Genomic DNA, 23,551 nt, shown 5'->3' with positions numbered 1-23,551 from the left:
AGTGTAATTATTAAAGACTCACCATGGCTACCATGCACTGTTCATAGGAGATGTGTTTATTTGTACCACTGTCATTCCCCCACAATCCCTGTGTACTGGGGAGCATGGATCAGTTACAGCACTGATTGTCCTGCTGTACAGTCCCCTCACTGGAACGGCACCAGTTTTATAGCATGACTGGTTTAAGGCCTTGTCTAGCCTAGGATTTAAGGGTGTGGTATTAGCAACGCATGCTAAACATATTTTTAAAAGGTCTAGTATAGACAAGAAACAATGTCTTTACCATATCCTCAACTGGTCAAGTTAAGACCTAGTCTTCCTTCTTTATTATTTAAAGTGCTATCATGGGGCCTCCTAATGGACAAGGAAGACAACAAATCTTAACACTGACCATATTAAGGAGCTAGTGTTTCTAAGGGTGTGTCTACATGACCATTTAGTTCATGGTAAGCTGGGGTGTAAGTCTACCCTGTACTTGTTTGCTGCACACCATTGTCCATGTGGATCATGCTGACATGCACGAACGCTTCCCTAATCTGCATTGGTTTAGCCTGCTTTGAAATGGGACTAGAATGTTAGTGCATATGAGCAGGGTTCACGCAGACAGTTAATGCATGACAGGCTAGTGCAGGATAGATTCACATTGCAGCTTCCTGCAAACTAACTGTTCATGTAGCCAAGCCCTAAGACTCACCAGAAGAATCAGAGGCCCAGATTTAGAAATGGGGTAGGGGGGAAGAAGTGCATGCACATTGTGTATACTCAAATCATGTCTATATATTTGTGCATGTAGTTACTGCAGTGTTAAGTACAATTGTGGTAATGTGCAGGCATATGCATTATTTCACCTGCCTAATTGTAATAATTAGAGTGAGAGGGAGGAGATGCTAGATATAGCTAAGGAGGGGGGGAAAAAAAAAAATCACTGACTGAAGACTGATTTTAATTGTGAAACTATTAAAAGACTATATTAATGTATCATATCCCATTTTCAATATAATTTATAATATGAATGGATACATTTTGTGCCATATTCTGTTCTCATTATAGTTTGTCAAGGTAATGAGTTATTAGAATTTTAATATGAAATATATTCTGTAAAATAGGATGGTGTGCCTTTGCAACACACCATCCAGTACTTTGTTAGCAGGTTATAATTCCCCTATAGATGTGGGGTGGAATAGGTGGAAATAACCAATCAAATAATGTTTAAATGGTTCCATATGCTGGGAACCATTCTTCCATAATCCATTGAATATTACAGATCATTAACATTCTGATACTTCATTTTGTGGCAGAGAGATAGTAGCAAGCAAAGAAAATGGTACAAAATTAATCAATCTCCAGGGTACGCAATGGGAAATGGCATGCAATTAACCAGTTGTCATGACAATTTGATGATGACAGACTCCTAAAAGCATAAGAAAGGCTATTCTAGGCCAGGCCATTGGCCCATCTAGCCCATTATCTTGTCTAATAGTGGCCAGTGCCAGATGCTTCAGAAGGAATGAACAGACTAGGGCAATTTCAAATGATCCATCCTGTCATCCAGTCCCAGCTTCTGGCAGCTGGAGGTTTAGCAATACCCAGAGCATGCATCCCTGACCATCCTGGTTAATAGCCACTGATGGACCTATCCTCCATGAACTTTTACAATTCTTTTTGGAACCCAATTATAATCTGCCGCCTATTAATTTCCATCTGGTGTCCCCCAAATTCTTATTATGTCAAAGGGTAAATGACACTTCCCTATTCACCTTCTCTACACCATTCATAATTTTATAGACCTCTATCATATCCCCCCCTTTGTAATCTCTTTTCTAAATTGAACATGTCCTGTCTTTTTAAATTTCTCCTCATTAGAAGCTGTTCCAGACCCCTAATAATTTTTGTTGCCCTTCTCTGAACCTTTTTCAATTCTAATACATCTTTTTTTGAGATGAGGCAATTCAGGTTTTTGATTTCAAAAGGGCTGACTTTCAAAAATTAAGGAAATTAGTTAGGGAAGTGGATTGGACTGAAGAATTTATAGATCTAAAGGTAGAGGAGGCCTGGGATTATTTTAAATCAAAGCTGCAGAAGCTATCGGAAGCCTGCATCCCAAGAAAGGGGAAAAAATTCATAGGCAGGAGCTGTAGACCAAGCATCTCAGAGAGGTGATTAAGAAAAAGCAGAAAGCCTACAGGGAGTGGAAGAAGGGAGGGATCAGCAAGGAAAGCTACCTTATTGAGGTCAGAACATGTAGGGATAAAGTGAGACAGGCTAAGAGTCAAGTAGAGTTGGACCTTGCAAAGGGAATTAAAACCAATAGTAAAAGGTTCTATAGCCATATAAATAAGAAGAAAGAAAGAAGAAGAAGTAGGACCGCTAAACACTGAGGATGGAGTGGAGGTCAAGGATAATCTAGGCATGGCCCAATATCTAAACAAATACTTTGCCTCAGTCTTTAATAAGACTAAAGAGGATCTTAGGGATAATGGTAGCGTGACAAATGGGAATGAGGATATGGAAGTAGACATTACCATATTTGAGGTAGAAGTGAAACTCAAACAGCTTAATGGGACTAAATCGGGGGCCCAGATAATCTTCATCCAAGAATATTAAAGGAACTGGCACATGAAATTGCAAGCCCATTAGCAAAAATTTTTAATGACTCTGTAAACTCAGCAATTCTCCAATCATACGGTACAACCCCTAACATAGTTCCTATTTTTAAGAAAGGGAAAAAAGTGATCTGGGTAATTATAGGCCTGTTAGTTTGACATCTGTAGTATGCAAGGTCTTGGAAAAAATTTTGAAGGAAAAGGTAGTTAAGGACATTGAAGTCAATGGTAAATGGGACAAAATACAACATGGTTTTACAAAAGGTAGATCGTGCCAAACCAACCTAATCTCCTTCTTTGAGAAAGTAACATTTTTTTGACAAAGGAAACGCAGTGGATCTAATTTACCTAGATTTTAGAAAGGTGTTTGATACTGTGCCACATGGGGAATTATTAAATTGGATAAGATAGGGATCAACAGGAAAATTGAAAGGTGGATAAGGAATTGGTTAAAGGGGAGACTACAATGGGTCCTACTGAAAGGTGAACTGTCAGGCTGGAGGGAGGTTACCAGTGGAGTTCCTCAAGGATCGGTTTTGGGACCAATCTTTTTATTACTGACCTCGGCACAAAAAGTGGGAGTGTGATAATAAAGTTTGCGGATGATACAAAGCTGGGAGGTATTGCCAATTTAGAGAAGGACAGGGATATCCTACAGGAGGATCTGGATGACCTTGTAAACTGGAGTAATAGTAATAGGATGAAAGTTAATAGTGAGAAGTGTAAGGTCATGCATTTAGGGATTAATAACAAGAATTTTAATTATAAGCTAGGGACACATCAATTAGAAGTAACGGAGGAGGAAAAGGACCTTGGAGTATTGGTTGATCAAAGGATGACGATGAGCTGCCAATGTGATATGGCCGTGAAAAAAAGCTAATGTGGTCTTAGGATGCATCAGGAGAGGTATTTCCAGTAAGGATAAGGAGCTTTTAGTACCGTTATACAAGGCACTGGTGAGACCTCACCTGGAATACTGTGTGCAGTTCTGGTTTCCCATGTTTAAGAAGGATGAATTCAAACTGGAACAGGTACAGAGAAGGGCTACTAGGATGATCCGAGGAATGGAAAACTTGTCTTATGAAAGGAGACTCAAGGAGCTTGGCTTGTTTAGCCTAAGTAAAAGAAGGTTGAGGGGAGATATGATTGCTCTCTATAAATATATCAGAGGGATAAATACCGGAGAGGGAGAGGAATTATTTAAGCTCAGTACCAATGTGGACACAAGAACAAATGGTTATAAACTGGCCACCAGGAAATTTAGACTAGAAATTAGACGAAGGTTTCTAACCATCAGAGGAGTGAAGTTTTGGAATAGCCTTCCAAGGGAAGCAGTGGGGGCAAAAGATCTATCTGGCTTTAACATTAAACTCGATAAGTTTATGGAGGAGATGGTATGATGGGATAACAGGATAACATGGTTTTGGTAATTAAATATTCATGGTAAATAGGCCCAATGGCCTGTGATGGGATATTAGATGGGGTGGGATCCGAGTTACCCAGGAAAGAATTTTCTGTAGTATCTGGCTGATTAATCTTGCCCATATGCTCAGGGTTTAGCTGATCGCCATATTTGGGGTCGGGAAGGAATTTTCCTCCAGGGCAGATTGGAAGAGGCCCTGGAGGTTTTTTGCCTTCCTCTGTAGCATGGGGCACGGGTCACTTGGAGGATTCTCTGCTCCTTGAAGTCTTTAAACTACGATTTGAGGACTTCACTAGCACAGATATAGGTGTGAGGTTTTTTGCAGGAGTGGTGGGTGAAATTCTGTGGCCTACGTTGTGCAGGAGGTCAGACTAGATCATAATGGTCCCTTCTGACCTAAGTATCTATGAATCGATGAAAGGTGTGATCATACCAGGGATTATATAGCGGCATTAGGATATTTTCTGTTTTATTATCTATCCCTTTCCTAATGGTTCATAGCATTCTATTAGGTTTTCTTTTTTTCCTTTTTTGGGTTGGGGGTGGATGTGAAGTGACTGCTACTGCACATTGAGCAGATTTTTGGAGAGAACTAGTCATTATGACTTCAAGATTTCTTTCTTGAGTGGTAACAGCTAATATAGAACCCTTTCCTTTGTATGCATAGTTGGGGTTATGTTTTCCAACATGCATTACTTCACATTTAGGCAGATTAAATTTAATGTTGCATTTTGTCACCCACTTTCTTGAGATCCCTTTGTAACTCTTCATAGTCAGCTTTGGATTTAACTATCTTGAGTAATTTTGCATCACCTCAGACTTGTGTCTAGAACTTATATTTATTTTGTGTATACACATATACACTTGGCTTAGAAGAAATGAAGTTATGAAATAATGAAGTCCCTACCAAATTGTGCCAACATAATTTACCAGATATAACTCCATATTATCTACAAAATCTGACAGCTTAAGTAGTTTACAAATAAAAATATCTTTAGGTATCTGGGTGGGGGAGGAAACTAAGTGATGGATCACTTGATTACCTGTTCTGTTCATTCCCTCTGAAGTCCCTGGCATTGACCACTGTCAGAAGACAGGATACTGGGATAAATTGACCTTTGGTCTGACCCTGTATGGATGTTCTTATAATTGGGTACATAACAAATGCCCCCCCCCAAAATATATATATAAATATAAAAAAAAAAAATCAGATGTGTTGCCATATGTGAAAATTTACAATTGGAAAACTAAATGGATCCCTGAAAATGTAGTATAACTTGATAATAAAATGAGAATCTTTGCTACTAGGGATAAGGTACCCAGTAATTAAACAAATTGGAGAAGATTTAGAGCAGTGGTCTGCTTTTGATCTCAATTTACACGGAAAGAGCAGTGTAATACAATGTTCATTAATTGTCCTTATTTTTAATATTTTTACCCCAGAAGTCTCCACACTTGGAGTGGTCTACTACTCTGGAGCCTTACAAGTCTAGCTGGGGTCATGTATTTTGACATTCATTCTATAAATGAGGTCAAAGGTCTGATTTTCAAAAGTGCCCTGCATCCAGCAGTTCGTTATTCTCTATGTGCCCAGATCGTCAATCTCCAGGGCAAAGGTGGATTCTACCATGGATAGCAAAATCAATCCCTTCCTTAACCTGCTGGCAGAATTTTAACAAGCCCCCCCACACCTGTTTATCTTTCATTCACAGCAACTCTCATCCCCTCAAAAACATGAAACTCATTGTATTTCTGTAAAGATAGGTATCATGGCACAGAATCCATTATGCCAATGAAACTCTGTATTGCTAATAAGGGAATAGCTATGCTAACAATTGCATTAAGCTTCTAAATATGCCCTGCAAAGCTCAGACTTCTAGAATCAGTGTACTGACTGTTCATGTAGTTAATAAAAAGCACTACATCTTCCCTTTAATCAGCCTGATTCCTCAGTTGTTAGTAAAGACAGACTTGTTACTAACTTGAAACTCAAGCCAGGTTTGCAAACCACTGGAGTGAATCTAGGCTGATTTTGAGGGCTTGATGCTAAAATCATGCAAAGTTTGAAGTTTCATATTAATTCAACATGAAAACAGTTTCAATGAATTTTTCCTGAGATATTTTGGATTCTTGAAACTCATAACTGGTGCTCTGAAATTCAGAAAGGGAAACCGTTACATTTTGTACAACTCTAGCTCTAGCGCCAGACAGGTGGTGTAACAGCATCTTTCTGCATGATTTCTCCAATAGTGGTCATGCTCTACCCATTTGTCTTCACAATTGTTCTAGATGGAGGGGTCCTCCCCACCAGATTTAAATATTGATAATCAGGAGGTTTGTATCCCAGTAAAATGTTACTTTAACAACATTCTCCTTGGTAGAATGCAAATTATTTACAACTACATATTAGAATTGTATTGTTAGCCTTAGAAATTGGAACATTTCCTAGAAACAGCAGAAAACAACTTTGGCTAACCCTGATGTACAGTGTGATAGTAACAAAAGTCAAGTATGTGCTACATAATTTATCAAAACCCAAATTAAAATAATGCAGGAACCTGCGCATTGATATATGTTTAGTAAAATCTACTATGACCACCACCATCAAATACTGATATACCTCAGTGTTTTAGAGAGCTGAATTCAGGCATAAAGCTACTTTATTATAGTTTTGATGGAACTGTTGCATTTACCATATGTAATTATGTTCTAGAATTTTAAACATGTTCCAAATATATTCAGAAATAGCTGCAGTACTTCTATGGTTCATGTAATTCTGTTGATGTACAGGTTTAAGTAAGTTTCTTCCCTATTATCAGTTGCCATACTAGTGTCAATAACGTATAAGCAACTGAGGAATAGTAAGTTCTACTTGCTGGGTCAAAGAAAAAACACTGGATTTTAGTAGCATTGTTTCTGCTGCTGAGGGCAGTTTAAGATCTCCTCATTATTAAAAGATTGTAACCTCAGGTGGGTATGCTTTACTGTATCTATAGTCTTTCATATGACCTAAGGAATGATACAGCAGAGACTGCTTATAAGAAATGGATAATTAATCCACCCCACCAGGATACAAATAGCAGTAATATTTATTTAGGTGAATCAGCAAACCACGCACTCTCTCAATTCAGAAATATACTTATGGGAGAAAGCTTGTGATCACCATGAAGAGAACATGCCCAGCTTTTCATTTCCATTTCTATTTACCTCCAGGAACATGCATTACCAACCTTGGGTATCTAGGTGGCATTTTCCCCTGACACATCAGGCTAAATTACCAAAGCCCAAGCAAGGAGACCTGGAATGAAATCAGGGTCTTGCTGAAGTCAATGGTAAAACAATCACGGATTTTACTGAGGCCAGGATCCCACCCTGCTGTTCTACCCTTCCTCCTTGGATCATAATTTTGTCCTTTTAGACACCTTAGCTCATTTTTCAAGTGATCATCCAATTCTCTACCTACATTCTCCAGATGGCATTTTCATCTGAGGTCAAAGCTAAAGTGAGACAGACAATGGAAATCCTAGAATAAGGCATGCACCCTCAGCCCTAGATCCAAAAAGCCTTGCCAGAGAACAGACTGCCAGATCTTCAGCTGGAATAACTTGACAGAACTCCACCAAAGTTAATAGAGCTCTGCCAATTTACACCAGCTGAAAATATCATCCAGCATCCTTAGGATGCTTCCAGAGGAAAGTCACTCAGACAGTAGCACATTGCACCTCCATGAATTGATATGGCCCGCTCTGGTTCATTTCTTCTTTTACCTTAGATGTGGTGCAAATTTAGGTCAGCCAATTTATAAGTAGCAACATAGAGTCTCACAGGGCTTTGCCAACAACGCTTTTATTTCTAATATAGGAGACATAAATTAGGAATATTTGAAACCTCATAGGCATCCTACTAGATTAATGGTAGCAAGTAATAAAGCAGAAGCATTGTTTTTAGAAAAAAAACTGTTTTCAGGCTCTTTGCCTTTCAGTAACCCTTAGTAAGTTGGATAAACTTCATTTTTAAAATCGTAGTAATGTATTGGAGAAGGGGCAGGGGGGAGGAGGAGGAGATAGAAAGACCTAATGCAGTGATGTAGGAAGGAAACTTTAAAAGTGAGGGGGGGGAAGAAGAGAGGAAGGAAAATTGTAGATATGATCACTGGACTGCCAATATTTTGGATTCAAAACATGCGGCAAAATGTATTCCTTCAGATCACATCTTTCCTCTGCTCTCTCCTCCCATCACCACATTTAATTCTGAATTAGCATGTTTACAGCTTTTTAATGAGCTGAGACATTGGCTTTATTGACCTCAAAGCAGCCTCCAATCACCACCAAAACGGTTGCCTTCAGTAGTTGGGTCTACTGGTAATCTTGGACTTCCAAGATTACCACCACATCAGAGCAGGCAATGTTAACACTGCACTTGATTTAGGAGCAACCCTAATTCTAAAAGAAAGTTAGAATCTATCAATAGAAAAAATACATTTCCATTCAGACATTCAAGATAGACATCTTTGATTTCTTAAGGGATTTGACCCAGCCTGACTGAAATGTCATCTGTAGGGAAACACCAAGCTTCTGTATTTACAAGTCAACCCTGACAGATACTGTTGGTAACTGAAATGCCTGTCAACATATAGCAGGGAAAAACATTCCTCTAATTTAAACCACACCCTGGAGAATACTTGCTGCCTTCAAGATACTACAGCAGAACAGATCTTTCCCATCACTGAAGAAGTTACTGTAGGTTGTAGGAGAGAAAATTGAGACCATTAAAATTTAATACAGTTTCTAAAATGGCATGTGCCTCAGAATTATAAATTACATATCATATTACTATATGTCAATTGCTCTTTCAGTTCCAGCCACCATTTAGCTAATTGTCTGATCACAAGTAAAGTTTCTATAAAGGTCAGTTATAGACTTTCAGCAATATTTTGTACCTCGTGATGGGCAATACTGTAAATTGTCTAATTTCCAGTTCCAGAACATTTCAATGTGCGTTTTCTCATATTAAAACTGCAGCGTGTGGATTGAATGCATTAGTCTAGAGATCACAATGAAGTTACTATAATTCAGCATATTCAGATGGTAACAGCTTCATTAGCAGCATGTACCCCCATCATCATGAATTGTATTGGTTATATGAATTTGGCCAATTGTGAAGCTCAGACTCCCAAAACACAGACCCTTAGAGCTAAAACATCATCTGTTTTCTGTAGTGGTATTAGGTCTTCTTTTGTAATGCCCACAAAAGAAATAAGGCAACATGGTCACACATGCTGATGCACACTCCATTCGGGTGGGGGGGGAAGAAAGATTTTATTTATATATACAGATGATAGATACACACACACCCCTATATATCCCTGAACAAATTCAAATGAAGAGTGAAGAATATTAGGAATATATCTGTCTGCATTAGAAATTCTCATGTATCCCATATAGAGAATAGAGGAGACTCTTATCCAGGCAGGCATATTGTACGAGACTACACCAAGGTATTTCAACAGTAATCACATTATATTTATATATAAATATAAAAAAAGACCAAAAACAGCTGGTGCAACAGCAATTTGCAGCAAAATATCTTTATAGGTTGTGAGTATGATCCCACTAAAGCATTTGAGATTCTACACGCGATTCAGAGCAATGTAGTGCATGGGAGTAAAAGCAAACATGCTGGGCTTGTTTTGGTTTTAATATTAGCAAACTCTGAATTTAAGCAGAACAGGCAGCAATAGCCTGCATAAAGTTCAAGACATTTATGTACCTATTAGCCAGATCACAGTTAATAAACCCTAACCCCAGTCAGGCAAGGTGAGTCTCCATCAGAGTTATGTACTGTAATTTACAGGAAATTAGATTAACTTACAATAAAAAAAGACAATATTTATGGCTACTGATGCACAGCAGAACACACTGATGAAGCACAGAAGTCTAAAACACCAAAGCTGCTTAAATGAAAACCTATCAACCCCTCCAGCTGTTATGTGGTACAAATAACCAGTATCATATAGTAAGAAAGAAATATTCATCTCTAATCCAAAGTTGACCAGAAGCCTCATAAAACCCCACAGCAAATACACTCACACCTGAAAAAACTAAAGCCCCAATTCAAAAAGACACGGAGGCACATGCTTTAACTTGAAGCACATTCTTAACCCCCATTACTTAAAAAGTTAATCACATGCTTTCCTGAATTGGGGCCCAAGTCATTTTGGTCTCAGTTAAGACAATTAGAGGCACTAATGATTCATTGTGGATTTTCACACGAGCACCTTTGTCAGGCACCAAATTGCAGTCTTCAGCAACCAAGTTCTCTTAATAATTAGAGATCACCTGTTTGTTTCAAGCACAGAAACCCTCTCATTTGAAATACATTATTTTGAACTTTTTGGCTAAAATGAGATTTCAAAACTCAGAAAGAATCTCAATAGTTTATACAAATTCCTATGAAGTGCACTACACTTTACACTATTAAGGTATTTTAGTCTAATTTTTTTATAGGGTTTAAATTCAGTTCACTTTGAATCTAAACCACCATTGGTTTGCTCATCCATTTAACAGCCCACAGGAAAAAATGAAACAAAGGTGGGTCAGAATTCAATATGATCAGGGATCTTTGCAAGATGCAAAATGCTATTTAAGCCACACAGAAAAGTTATGTCTTCAGAGGTACAAAAAAATTATCTGCTTGGGATCTGCTTGGCTACATTTAAATTTTGGAACATATCAGATCATTAGTAAGGGTTGTTTTTTTTTTAATTACTTTCTTCTTTCCCATAAAAGAAATGGGCTACAGTATTCCCAGAACAATCTTTTAGAACAAGTTTAAATAAATAGAAATTTTCAGTGTTGTTGTAGATGTGTTGGTCCCAGAATATGAAAGAAACAAGGTGGGATAGGTAATATCTTTTATTGAACCACCTTCTGTTGGTGGAAGAGAAGCTTTCGAGCTTCACAGAGCTCTTCTTCTCTCATGTTAATTACCCACTCTGTCATGTTTAATATGAACAGTGAAGAATGGAAAATCATTTATATTATTGTTTGTTAATGTCATAGTGCTATTTAACATGTGGACACATCAATACTATGGATGGTGGGCAATTTTCTAGAATGTTTTTGGTTTTAATTGACAATGCTTGAATGACTGTCCTGTGAAGTATATAATCAAGAAAAGGCAGAAGTTGTTCTTAAATCAAAAGGTCAAATTATTTACAAAGAAACTTTATAACCAGATTCAAAGTGATAAGCAAACATTGCTACTTAGTATGGACAAACTGCTGGGAATCAAATTTTGTAAGTCTTGTAACTCTTTCTGGGGTTCATAAAGTTTCTAAAGCTGTCCGAGCTAAAAACTTTTCCCTGTCATTTAACTGCAAGTTTTTCCTCTAGCACTCTAACAAAGAGCTTGCACAATTCCTGGGAGCCCACTCCAACATATCAATGCTTATCTATCATTCCAGGACATGAACAAAAGCACAGTGAAGCCAGCAGGAGTCTTTCCATTGACTTCAGTGGGCTTTGGACTAGCCTTCTATTGATAAATGAGTATTTATCAAAGCCCTGATTATCGCTGGACAATAAAACAACTCCATCTTTTAAAACTGCTCTTTCTCGACATGCAATCTATTGTCAGCACTTTATTAATATGGACTATTACATAATATGGAGTATTACAGCAACATTAGCAGTATCTCATGACCCATTTAATGAATCTAGATTCAACTTATGTGGTGTATAAATCTTCAAAATTTTTAATATGGAGGAGAGAAGTCAATACAAATGGTTTTTGGAGTCTTCAGAACTACAGTATACTTACATTGCCTGGGTATTTTACTATTGTTAAAAAATCTGCAAGATGTGCAAGGATTCAAATTCATCTTGGTGTTACATTTTGTGTCTGGAGAGGTCCTGTTCCATTCACTGTGAACAGACCAGTTTATTACAGAAAAGCCAGATTTTACTTTTTTCCAGTTGGTGCTAAGTGAAATTTAGGATTTACTTTCCTCCAACCCTGTGAAACACTATCCACATGTCTTGCGTATTAATTACACAAAATCAGCATAGAGGATTCTATTTCATGCTGGATGCCTGGTCAAGTCTTTTTAGGCACAAGCAATTAGAACAAAGGGGATCCGTCTTTCCCATATGATGAAAGATGATTCAAAATCAGAAACAGGTCACCCAGCCCTAATCTTCAGCAAAGTCACTAATGTATGTTACATGAAGAGAAATATTCACTTAAGGATGAGTTAATTTTAAAACAGTTCTTGATAACCATACACATAGATCTAGGATTTCTTTCCCTCTTTTGGTTCTCATACAAATATTCTGTGTTCATCGTTGTGGATCTGAAGCAAATCCCACCTTTTAGTTGTGCTTCAACTTTCATTGGTTGTTTTTACCACATCCTGTTGTACTGATGCATAACGGAAGCATGTTCCGCATTTTGTCCTTTATCTGTCTGGATCCTGTGAACTCCCTCTTGAAGTCCTTTGGAGGTGTGAAGCACACTCAGCCACCATTAACAAGCCCTACATTTGAAACTTATTTTATATTTACCTTTCAAAATTGATTTAGTAACAGTCTATAAAATGATTAATCAAAAATACTTTAAAATGATCTTGACCATTTTATGTCTCAATTTGCCAAAATGTATTATAAAGGAAAGCCAGGCTACAGATTATAGGTACAAGCACAGAGGGCCAGGAAACTCAATCCTGAACGGATCTCAGAGGGATTCTTTAAAAAGAATATTAAATAGATAAGTGTATCAGTTTGTCAAACAGTTGACCAGATCCTGCAACAACTTGTGTGTTACCTAGGATTTGCTGTGGAAGGCTGCTGCCTGAAGAAATCATTGAAAAAGCCAAACAGGGACAGAGAAGATTTCTGCACTGTAGTTTATAGCTTGTGCTGATCGCAGTGTTACCACACTATAGCTCTTGAGAGCCCATCCCTACCACTTGTTAACATGGTTGTGTGCCGCCCCCCTCCCGCCAATTATAATGAATGTGAACAGGACAACTTAGATTTACAACCAGGTTAAGGAAAAATGTTACAGTAGTTCCTTCATGCAAAGTGGCTATTGAATGGATCTACTTGGTGAGCACCTTTACTCAGTCTGTATGCCAGTGGAAAGGATTTAGCCCTATAATTTCAGATTATGTGCTAAAAATATGTTATTTACCAAGGCCAGACTGCCTTTTTCAACAAAACCCTGCCTTTACCTTCATGAGCCATACCAGATTGGGGGCGGGGGGGGGGGGGGGGGGAAGGGGCGCAGCAGCAGCAGGGAGGAAAAATGTAACCATTAGGATTTAATTTTGCACATTTGCTGTATTACCAGAAAACACACCATGACCCCACGGATAAACTGTGTTGCCATTTCCAATTACCATTATTTCTTATGGAAACAGGAACATACAGTAATCAAGAGCATGAGTAGCAGAGTGGGCTAAATTGTACTGGCTAAGAAGTTGCTGCACATCACCATGGTAGATGTTCTTCCTTCATAAACTGCTACTGCAAATACATTATTCATAAGCTTATATTTTAAGAATTGGCAAGTTTTCAGCAATAATGTTTTAAAGCTGCCAGAAATTGTGTTAGAGTTTCTTTGTTTTTTAAAAAACTCTTCTGCTACTGCATTGTGTGTAACCAGACTGTAACTCTTAGAGATCTTGCTACTTTTGTTCCATTTGTCTGGACTACATTTAGTTCTCTGCTCTTCCAAAGAAACACATTATGAACTCTGCAGAACTCTAAAGGAACCATAATTTCCACCAGATATCTCCAGTCTGAAGTCTACCAGGTCTCAGAATTTTGGCCTCAAAAAGCCTATGAAAAAGACAAGATTACAAATACCAAGCTATTTGTCTTAACTTAGGCTTTACTTGAGTTCCCACAAAAAGCAAACACACAGCCTTAGCAACCATTAATGATGCCGAAGAAATACAGGAATAGTAAAGAGACAGCTTCATACACTGAGAACATTTCTAAGTTGCCTCTTCCTTCACAGAGCATAGGTGCAAAGTGTACACATCAGCATTCAGTGGAGTGGCATTACTAACCCCTGAAAACAAACAAACCACACTGATAAATATGCCCCTATATCCAAATAGGCAGAAATATTATATAAACAAAATTTAGTAATACACAAGAGATACTGTACATTTATACCAATCAATTTTGGCCAAATAGTTGTTTGAGAACCCATTTTTGCTAATTCAGGGCAATACTAAGCCACCTGATTCAATGACAATTGTCTCCAGAATTATCTCTGGCTATTACAGTTCCAGCAAGAACCATGTGGACCAGAATTCAGTTAAATGAATTAGGCTGAGTGTGAAGCAACAGTTACAGAATGTGACTTTGACACAGCAGCCTCCCAGAGAATGACTTTATAAAGTATTAATGAAGTGTATCCACTGTGGCAGTACAGAAAAGAATTTAACTCAAGGGAACATAAAAAACAGCATCGCCCCATAATAGGACAGAGACAGCCATTTTTCTGTGTTTCTAAGCCTAATGAAATCACAGCCAGAGGTGAAGCACCAGACCTCAGATGGTTGCTGCATGCATATTGGCGGCACCTACTGTTGCAAGAAGTCTTTAAATATAAAGAAGTAATAATATAAAGAACAGGAAAAAGTTTTAGGGAAGTGTTCTGTTGTGGGTTTTTGTTTTGGGGTTTGGTTGTTTTTGGAATTGGCACACTTGTTATTAGTACTGCTTGCTGTGAATATCACTGGGAAAGGTCACTTGAATCCTGCAGTTCACAGCATCACAAACTGCAGGCTCAGATAAAGGCATCAGACTGTGGAAGATAATATGTTCCTCCTAAGCTACACCCCTTGATCCCTACATGGAAATCATAATTTGCCCAGCAAGGATTGCAGCAAAAGCCATCAATATTTCCCTGTGAATGTAATCCCAAATTATAGACTACATTCATTATTAAACTGTTTAACTACGACTGTATACCCAAATGCTAGTGTGTCCAAGAGAGGATGTGCAGCGTTGCCATACTGTATCATTATAGAGAAACCAGTAAGCCACAGTATGCCATAAAAACCTGAAGCTGCTGAAACTCATCCCTGCTAGACAGGTGGCATTCATATTCTGAAATTTTCAGCGGCTTATTAATCTCTTTATGGTTTCAAAGGAGCACATCACTTGCCCCCATTGGCATGGGGAATAGATTGCTACTTTTCAACTTCATTTGTTTTCTTGTCTCTTTTTTTCTTAAGTGCATTTATCATCAAGTTCTAGAAATAACTCCGTTTAAAACACCATGCAAGCAAGTACATGAGGAGCATGCCCTGGCTGCCTTCGGATTGATACACTGAAAAAGCCTCCCAGGATTAGGTTCTCAGCAGCTGGTCAGGTCCTTGGTTAAGGGGCTGTGTCAAAGCATTCGTAGTCACCTTTCCCATAGATTAAAAATAAAATAGAGTGTGATTTTTCCCCCCAGAGGCAGTAGTTCTAGTGATCTAAGGGCATTTCTACACAAGCACTTACTGACACCCCAGCTTGCTGCACAATCTATAGTGTTCCAGGGCACCTTGCACTAACTGTCCATGTGTGGACCCTACTGATGCTTATTAAAATTTTCCTTGTAGATTCTGACATATTGTGGTTTGAAACAGCAGTAGCTCAATGCACATTAGAGAACTTTCAGTGTTTATCAGCAGGGTGCACACAGATAGTTGGCGCATGTATGCTGCAGCACTATAGGTTGACACCCCAGCCCACTGCTCAGTAAGTGCTGCTGTAGACATGCCCCTAGCCAATACACTGACTTCCTGGAATTACAGAGTCAAATCCCAGCAGGCTCAGCCAGTCCAGCATTCCTCTGAGGAGAAATTGAGTACTATACAGTTTATTATATGTGCATAGAATCATAGGACTGGAAGGGACCTCGAAAGGTCATCTAGTCCAGTCCCCTGCACTCAAGGCAGGACTAAGTATTATCTAGACCACCCCTGACAGGTGTTTGTCCAACCTGCTCTTAAAAATCCCCAGTGATGGAGATTCCACAATCTCCCTAGGCAATTTCAGTGCTTAACCACGGACATTAGAAAAAACTTCCTAACTGTCAAACCTAAACTGCCCTTGCTACAATTTAAGCCCATTACTTCTTGTCCTATCCTCAGAGGTTAACAAAAAAAAAAAAAGTCTCCCTCCTCCTTGCAACAACCTTTTATGTACTTGAAAAACTGTTATGTCCCCCCCTCACTCTTCTCCAGACTAAACAAACTCAATTTTTCCCCCCCCCAATGTTCCCTCATAGGTCATGTTTTCTAGACCTTTAATCATTTTTGTTACTCTTCTCTGGACTTTCTCCAATTTGTCCACATCTTTCCTGAAATGTGGTGCCCAGAACTGGACACAATACTCCAGTTGAGACCTAATCAGTGAGGAGTAGAGCGGAAGAATTACTTCTCATGTCTTGCTTACAATACTCCCGCTAATACATCCCAGAATGATGTTTGGTTTTTTGCACCAGCGTTACACTGTTGACTCATATTTAGTTTGTGATCCACTATAACCCCCAGATCCCTTTCTGCCGTACTCCTTCCTAAGCAGCCATTTCCCATTTTGTAAGCATGCAACTTTCGAGTGAGGTCTTCGAAAGCTAGGTCTTGTCTGTTCAAGATCCCATACTGCTTTACAGGGGGGAAAAAGGGTTGTTACTGTTGTCCTGGACCAAAATACTCCAGCACCTCCCTGTTTTGCTTTGCAATTCACCACTTGGGTACCACCCTCTACACCAGAGGCTGTATCATCAAACCTAAGCCTTCAAAATGAGAAGCCCGGTCCCAAAATATACTGAGGTTGCCTTAAAGCAGTGGTTCTCAACTCTGGTCCACTGCTTGTTCAGGGAAAGCCCTCGGAGCGCTGGGCCAGTTTACCTGCCATATCCGCAGGTTCGGCCAGTCGCAGCTCCCACTGGCCACGGTTCGCCGCTCCAGGCCAATGGGGGCTGCAGAAAGCGGCATGGGCCGAGGGACGTGCTGGCCACCCTTCCCACAGTCTCCATTGGCCTGGAGCGGTGAACTGCGGGTAGTGGAAGCCGCGATCGGCCAAACCTGCGGATATGGCAGGTAAACAAACTGGCCCAGTGCGCCGGGGGCTTTCCCTGAGCAAGCGGTGGGCCAGAGTTGAGAATCACTGTCTTAAAGAAAAAAAAGCGTGTGGTTTTGGGGTTATTTTTGTTAGTTTTAGACACCATACACACACACACACACACACACACACAGGTTCTTTTTATTCACTTTGTCGGTTTTGAACCTTCACAATTATGCTTTTCTCCACAGCCACGAGGGCTAGAAACCTTAAAAAAAAAAGTTGAGATTTTTCACATTCACATGATTCAAGGAGCTGACGCTCTAAGAAAAAACACCAACTACTGCAAGATGTGATAAAAGTCACAAAAGTTGACAATACTGCAGGTGATTGTATTTTAATTCTGTATGGAGATCATGGAAGTTTTTTGGGAGTCCCCAGAATGAAAGGAAACATAAAAGACATTTTTTTTCCCTAAAGGATCTCAAACACTTCACAAATCCAATCCTGCAACTAACTCCCAACGCCTACATTTGTCTAGAACTTGATCAAAACACAAGCATCTGTCCACAAGTCAAAGTTATAGCCACAAATTCCCTGATTTTGCCTCTTTTGACATTTAACATATGATGAATAGTTTTTAGCATTAAAAAAGCATAGCAGAACACAAACTTCATTCATTTATGCAACTGTCAGTCTAGTCTCAAGGCATTTTTCTGGAGCACGGTGTAGGGGTTAGCCTGTACAAAGACAGCTGCCATATCAGAGCATGTATTTGTACAGAAAGAAATCCTTCAGGTACTACTGAAGTGCAGCCACCTCAGGAGCAGAAAGCAGCAATAATGTCCAACTCCTCAGAGTTTCACTCAGACTTTGTCTCCACTGCTAAAAAGGTATATTTTCCCTTAGGTAACTAATGCACATAAATGCTCATGAGCTATCCTGAGGTAAAAAAACACAAGACAAGTGGTGTTGTAGCTATGTTGGTCCCAAGATATTAGAGAGAGGATGGTGAACAAATATATTTTATTGGACCAACTTCTGTGGATTGGACCAACCAATCTGGTGAGAGACATAAGGTTTACCGCTTACACAGAGCTCAGTGGCAGTTCCCACACTTGTCTTTCACACCAACAGAAGCTGGTCCAATAAAAGATATTACTTCACTCACCTTGCCACAGTAAAGACAAGGCACTTCAGTTTTATGAAGAGGTAAACTGACCGAGGTCAATCCCTGGAGGGGGCATAGAGCTGTTTACCTCATGGTAAATCTAAAGGGCCCTGTGTTTTTACCCCAGGATAGTTACCCAGAGGTAAAAATCAGACCATTTTAAGCAGAGAAGACAAGGCCCTAGAAATGAGATCCTAGACAAAAAAATTGCTATTCCCACTATGTAATATTCTATTGTAAGGCCCTGTTCTGTACACACAACTTAACCCGTATAGTAGATTCACTGCAGGATATAGGATTGTTATGCTTCAGTTTTAAGAGCTGTTCCTCTCGGCCACTCCACTGACTCCTAAGCAGTTCTGCCACCCACCACATCTGATTCCAGACAGAGGAGAGGTAGCATGTTGAAGACATCAAAGAAGGAGATACCACAGGTGCTGGAACTAGGGGCAGGGCTGTCCCTGGGGGGTGTGGGGGGCAGGGCCCAGGACAAATCAGCCTCCCCACTAGTCTCCTCACCGTCCGCCTGGCGTGCCCACCCACCACTCACTTCCTCACACCTCACTGCCCGCTGCTCTCCTCGCCATCCTCCTGCCCCTCACCTCCTCATCCCCCTCCTGCCTAACACTCACCGCCTGCCCACTGCTCACCTGCCTGCTAGTCTCCTTGCCGTCCATCCGCCATGACCCCCACCTCCGCTGCTCTCCTCTTTGCCATCTGCCCGCCTCCTCACCTGCCTCCTGCTCGCCTCCTCATCCCGCTCGCCCACCCGCCTCCCCACCTGAATATTGGGACAAGTGGCTTCCCAATTGTACATTGGTCGGGATGCTAGACAAAGGTCTAAATATTAGGACAGTCCCAATTTTATCTAAGTGCGGGGGCCCCCAAAGCATGGGGCCCAGGGCAGTTGCCCTGATTCACCCTACCCAAGGGACACCTCTGACTAGGGGTGCTGCAGCACCCCCTGGTTTGAAGTGATTTCCATTATATACAGGGTTTACAGTTTGGTTCAATGGTTCTCATCACCTCTACTATAAAAATTGTTCCAGCACTCGGTAGAGACACTGTGAGCAATACTGCAGGGGGTTAAAAGAAAGCTGGTAGCACCTTATCTGCCCAATATACTGCCACACAGAATGGGGCTATGCAGGTCTTCCCATTCCTCAGGCCACGTAATTTTGATGCCTCATCAAGAAAGTGGCAAACTTGATCTCGGGGTGAGGAAGGAATATCCCACAGGTATCTCTAAAAAGCAATGGCAGCAGAGCCAGTACTGATCCAGAAGCATACACAGCTTGTGTTGGCTCTCTAGCATTTCTTCTCATTCGAAAGGAGATTTCTCACAATCACAAGCAACATGGCACTGCACAGAGAGTTGGACTGTATTTTCAAACAAAGCATCTAATTATGCTCCCATTTTATTGTTCTCAGACAATTGTGGAGACGATTGATAGAATATAATTGCTGAGGTAGCCACTACGAGACAACTTGTATCTTATTTTAAAAAGCCCTTTCTACAAACGTCATCCATATACTACACATAGATTCTGCCCTAAAGCAGATATGATAAAAAGGAGGGTATTCTAAATACTCACATTTTGTTGGTTTATGAGTTACTTGGTTTGTTCACGTAAGCTTCCAGAGCCGATGCCTTATGTGGACTGTAAATGCTTGACCTGTAAATCAAAAACAGCCAGGCTAACATCCATGGTGGCGAGAGGGAGCAGAGAAAGAGGGTGGAAAACGAGATATAGCCTGCTTAAGTCATAAATGCATTTTCACTGTTGCCTCGATAACATAGAAAGTATATAGTTATTGTCACTCCTGCAGAAGCACTTTGGGAACCCTACAGTCAATTGACTCACCCAAGACCTCCTCAGTACTAGTCAGTACTAAAATAGTTGTATTTCTCAGAAAAGCCATACTGTGTTCCTGTTTTACCATTCCACCTTCAGATATCACATAATACAAGAATTCTGCCAATCTCTGGGATTTCCAGATATACCAGCACTTTCAATGCTTTTTTAGATGTATTTGGACTATACTGATTTCTGTCTAGTTTCATTTTATTATTTTTTGGGTGGAGGTATTATCTTCTAAAAATTGTAGTAGTAGTGGCCACACAGATCTTTGCAATATGATCACTGCTAAGGGGATATTGTTAATATTAGAATGGGTTGCAATTAGGGGTCACTGATGTAAACACCTAGGGTGAAAATCCCCTTAAAAAGAGTTAAGATGCTATTCAGTAACTGCATCTAGAGTCTTGGTAAGTAGATTCAGTGGTTTCACATCTTTCTCATGCACTTAACTGTAAAGCTCTATTCTGTTAAAGGGGCTACATTTGGCCCCAGATGAGGAGTTCTGGACAATGGGCGTTCCTATGTAAACAATTCAGGGGTTGAACAAGTGCTGCTGTGTGTTAATCAGCAGTGAAGTGAGATAACCTGTAGAGAGAAACAATAAAGCTGTGGGGCAGAAATGCCTGGACCAAAATCTCTGGGGTAGGGAGTAGCTAGAGTATAGTCTATTACTATCTCTGTTCAAGGAAACAGGATGTGTGTACATTTGGTAAATAAACAAGTTACACTAAAGAAATACCTGACTCTGCATCATTTCTGTTCCAAACAGGAACTGATCTTCAAGGTCCTGAAAATCTGCTACCACGCAGCAAAGGAGCAACATTTACCTAAGGTACCTTGAACGCATACATAGCGCTTTACAAATGTAACATAGTCACTGTCTGAAAGCACTTATAAAATAAGGCCACAGAGTTATATGTGGTCACACCACTGAGAGTGTGCAGAATCACACTCAAGCTAACGAAGCTGTGCAGGGGTCACACCGTACAAAGCAATTTGCAGAATCAGAGCTTAATACAGATAGCCTAGTACATGACATGCAACAATAATTCAAACACATAGTGACAGAGGAACAAGCTAAGGTGATCAACAGTAGAAAGCTGTAAAGCAGGAAAGGGTAGAATGGGGTAGTGTTTGCTCCACAGTTAACATGGGCAGACAAGAGAGCCCAAGCAGGTGGATTGGCTTGTTAAAACCAGAAGAAAAGGTACTTTAGAGATAGCTGAAATCAATTATTTAACTAATATTGGGTTTAATAACAGCAACACAGACATAATCCAAACCAGAGAAACATGGGATAGTTTCTTTCCGTTACCTAAGAGTAGTACAAGGCTTATTGCAAGTTACCGGTTGAGATTTCCTTTCTGAAGTTCTGCATCCTCCCTCTGTGAAGCAGTTACCTACATTAACTTTCCCCTAGTAGATTGCTACTGCAAGGTTTTTAATATCTCAGAAGGCACCTGCTGCTTCAGATTTCCAGTAATTGGTAAATGCTGCACCTGTGAGTTTCAGTTAGGCAAGCCAGGTTTTAATGGCTACTAGAAGCCAGGAAATAAGTGGCAATTTATACAATCACCACTTTGGATAAGAGTAGAGGGAACAAAAGAAAACAAATGTTCAACCACTTCTTTTTCAATAAGTGACATCAACCTTTTTCATGGGCTGCAGCCACATTCTATCATTCAATTAAATATGCAGTTACCCCTGTGCAAGGGGCATTTTCCAGAAAGCCATGCTGCAGCAATTTAAGAAGAACAGATACCTCCCCTTTCACATCCTATTTGTATTACATTCTGAGGATATTAACCCAGAAATCTGACCTTCCCAAAAATCTAGTTAGTTGATCCATGAGAGAGATACAATATCAGTGTGGCTACTGCAACTTTTGCCTCCTGCTTGCCACACTATCACTTTTACTTAATTCCCTTAGAAATAGGGATGATTTATTTGTCTGGAATCTGAAGCCAGAAGTGCCTGCTTTAGTACTAGGAAAGGCCATTTTGGAATGTGAGTAGGCCTGAGAATACTCCTTATTTTATGTCACACAGCACTCATGGTGGCAGAAGGGCAGTACTGCGGGCTCCTACTGAAAAGGAAAAAGCAGTATGTTTATGTTCTGCGGTGGTGATTTTCTCTCAGGCCCTCAAAATTAAGTGTCTGTTTGTGGTTTAGCATCTAGCTTTTACTGCTTTCCAAGAAGGCAATAGCTCCACCCTCCTGAAAAGTACAAAGATTTCTAAATGTGATCAATAGAGCGGATCAGATCTATAACTATATTTCTTTTTGTTTATATGTTTCTCTGTTTTAGTTTTTTTGCAAAAAAAAGTTGAAGTGAACCTTTTTTAATTTAAAAAATGTTTTCTTTTGATGGAGAAAAACTCACCTTTTAAATAGAAAAAATAGGGGGAGGGTGGAATAAAAGTGGGACTGAAAGTGGGTTTTTTCTCCAACAAAACCAAAAATATATGAAGTTTATTTGAAATCTCCACTCAACACTGAAAAATGCCAACTTAAAGCTATGACAGTAATTAGAACCTTTGTTTCTATCAAAAGCAATAAAAATGTGCAATAAAAAAAAGCCCCCATGTCAGCAGGTATAATTGCATTGATCAAATCAGTATAATAGTAATTTGCCTCCTAAAACCTTCATAAACTTTAATAAACATTAATGTTATGTAGAGTCCTTTATGAAAGTCCATAATATATTCCATTTCAACCTTTCTAGAAACTGTATTAATCTCTTCTTTGTTCAAGAGAGAGATATTTGTTTTGTTTTTGGTTTGCATGCTTTCCAAGTCTATAGAGCAGTGGTTCCCAAACTTGTTCCGCCGCTTGTGCCTGGTAGGCCAGGCCGGTTTGTTTACCTGCCACATCTGCAGGTTCGGCCGATCGCGGCTCCCAGTGGCCATGGTTCGCTGCTCCAGAAAAATAATTAATTTAAAATTTTCAACTACTTCCATTTAAAAAAAGAAAACTACAGGAAGGAGGTGAGTTTTTGACTCCATATTGTAGGGCACAGACTGAAGAAGACTGGTTCAGGCACCTGGTCACAGACAGCTTTTTAATAAGGTTTCTGTTTGTTCCCAAGCCATGTCATGCGGCCCCAAAAATACTATTGGAATTTAAAGTACTGTAGGTGGAAATAATTTTACAACTCGGAAACTGATGTATAGTCCAAATGACAGTGCGCATGAAATCAACATAGGACTCTGAGTACGTATTTGCAGGCCTCAGAGGTAACTTATAAAGAGAACCTATTGCTTTCAATATCTCATTTGCTTTCTCATAAAGCATGCTTCAGAATTTCCTTTTCCATGACGGACGTGTCTGCCAACAAATTTACTGAATGCATGGCTCCTGCTGCAGTTAGCATAGTGTTTAAGAAAAAAGTCCTCGATCAGTGAGTGCCAGAAAACATT

The 23,551-nt window shown here is 39.7% G+C and overlaps 1 long non-coding RNA gene across 2 annotated transcripts in view; it reads right to left on the bottom strand.

The window, feature by feature from the left end:
• Positions 1-21,656, bottom strand: part of LOC122462560 — a 110,626-nt gene extending 88,970 nt beyond the window's left edge. For both annotated transcript variants that reach the window (XR_006285189.1, XR_006285188.1), the window contains exons 1-2: positions 21,448-21,656; positions 19,866-19,946 (exon numbers count right to left, since the gene is read on the bottom strand). This is a non-coding gene — a long non-coding RNA (uncharacterized LOC122462560). The remainder of the gene's footprint in view (positions 1-19,865; positions 19,947-21,447) is intronic.
• Positions 21,657-23,551: the final 1,895 nt, after the last annotated feature.

Source organism: Chelonia mydas, chromosome 12 (genome assembly GCF_015237465.2).
Source record: "Chelonia mydas isolate rCheMyd1 chromosome 12, rCheMyd1.pri.v2, whole genome shotgun sequence".
NCBI lineage: Eukaryota > Metazoa > Chordata > Testudines > Cheloniidae > Chelonia > Chelonia mydas.
This window is presented reverse-complemented; position numbering and strand designations above follow the sequence as displayed.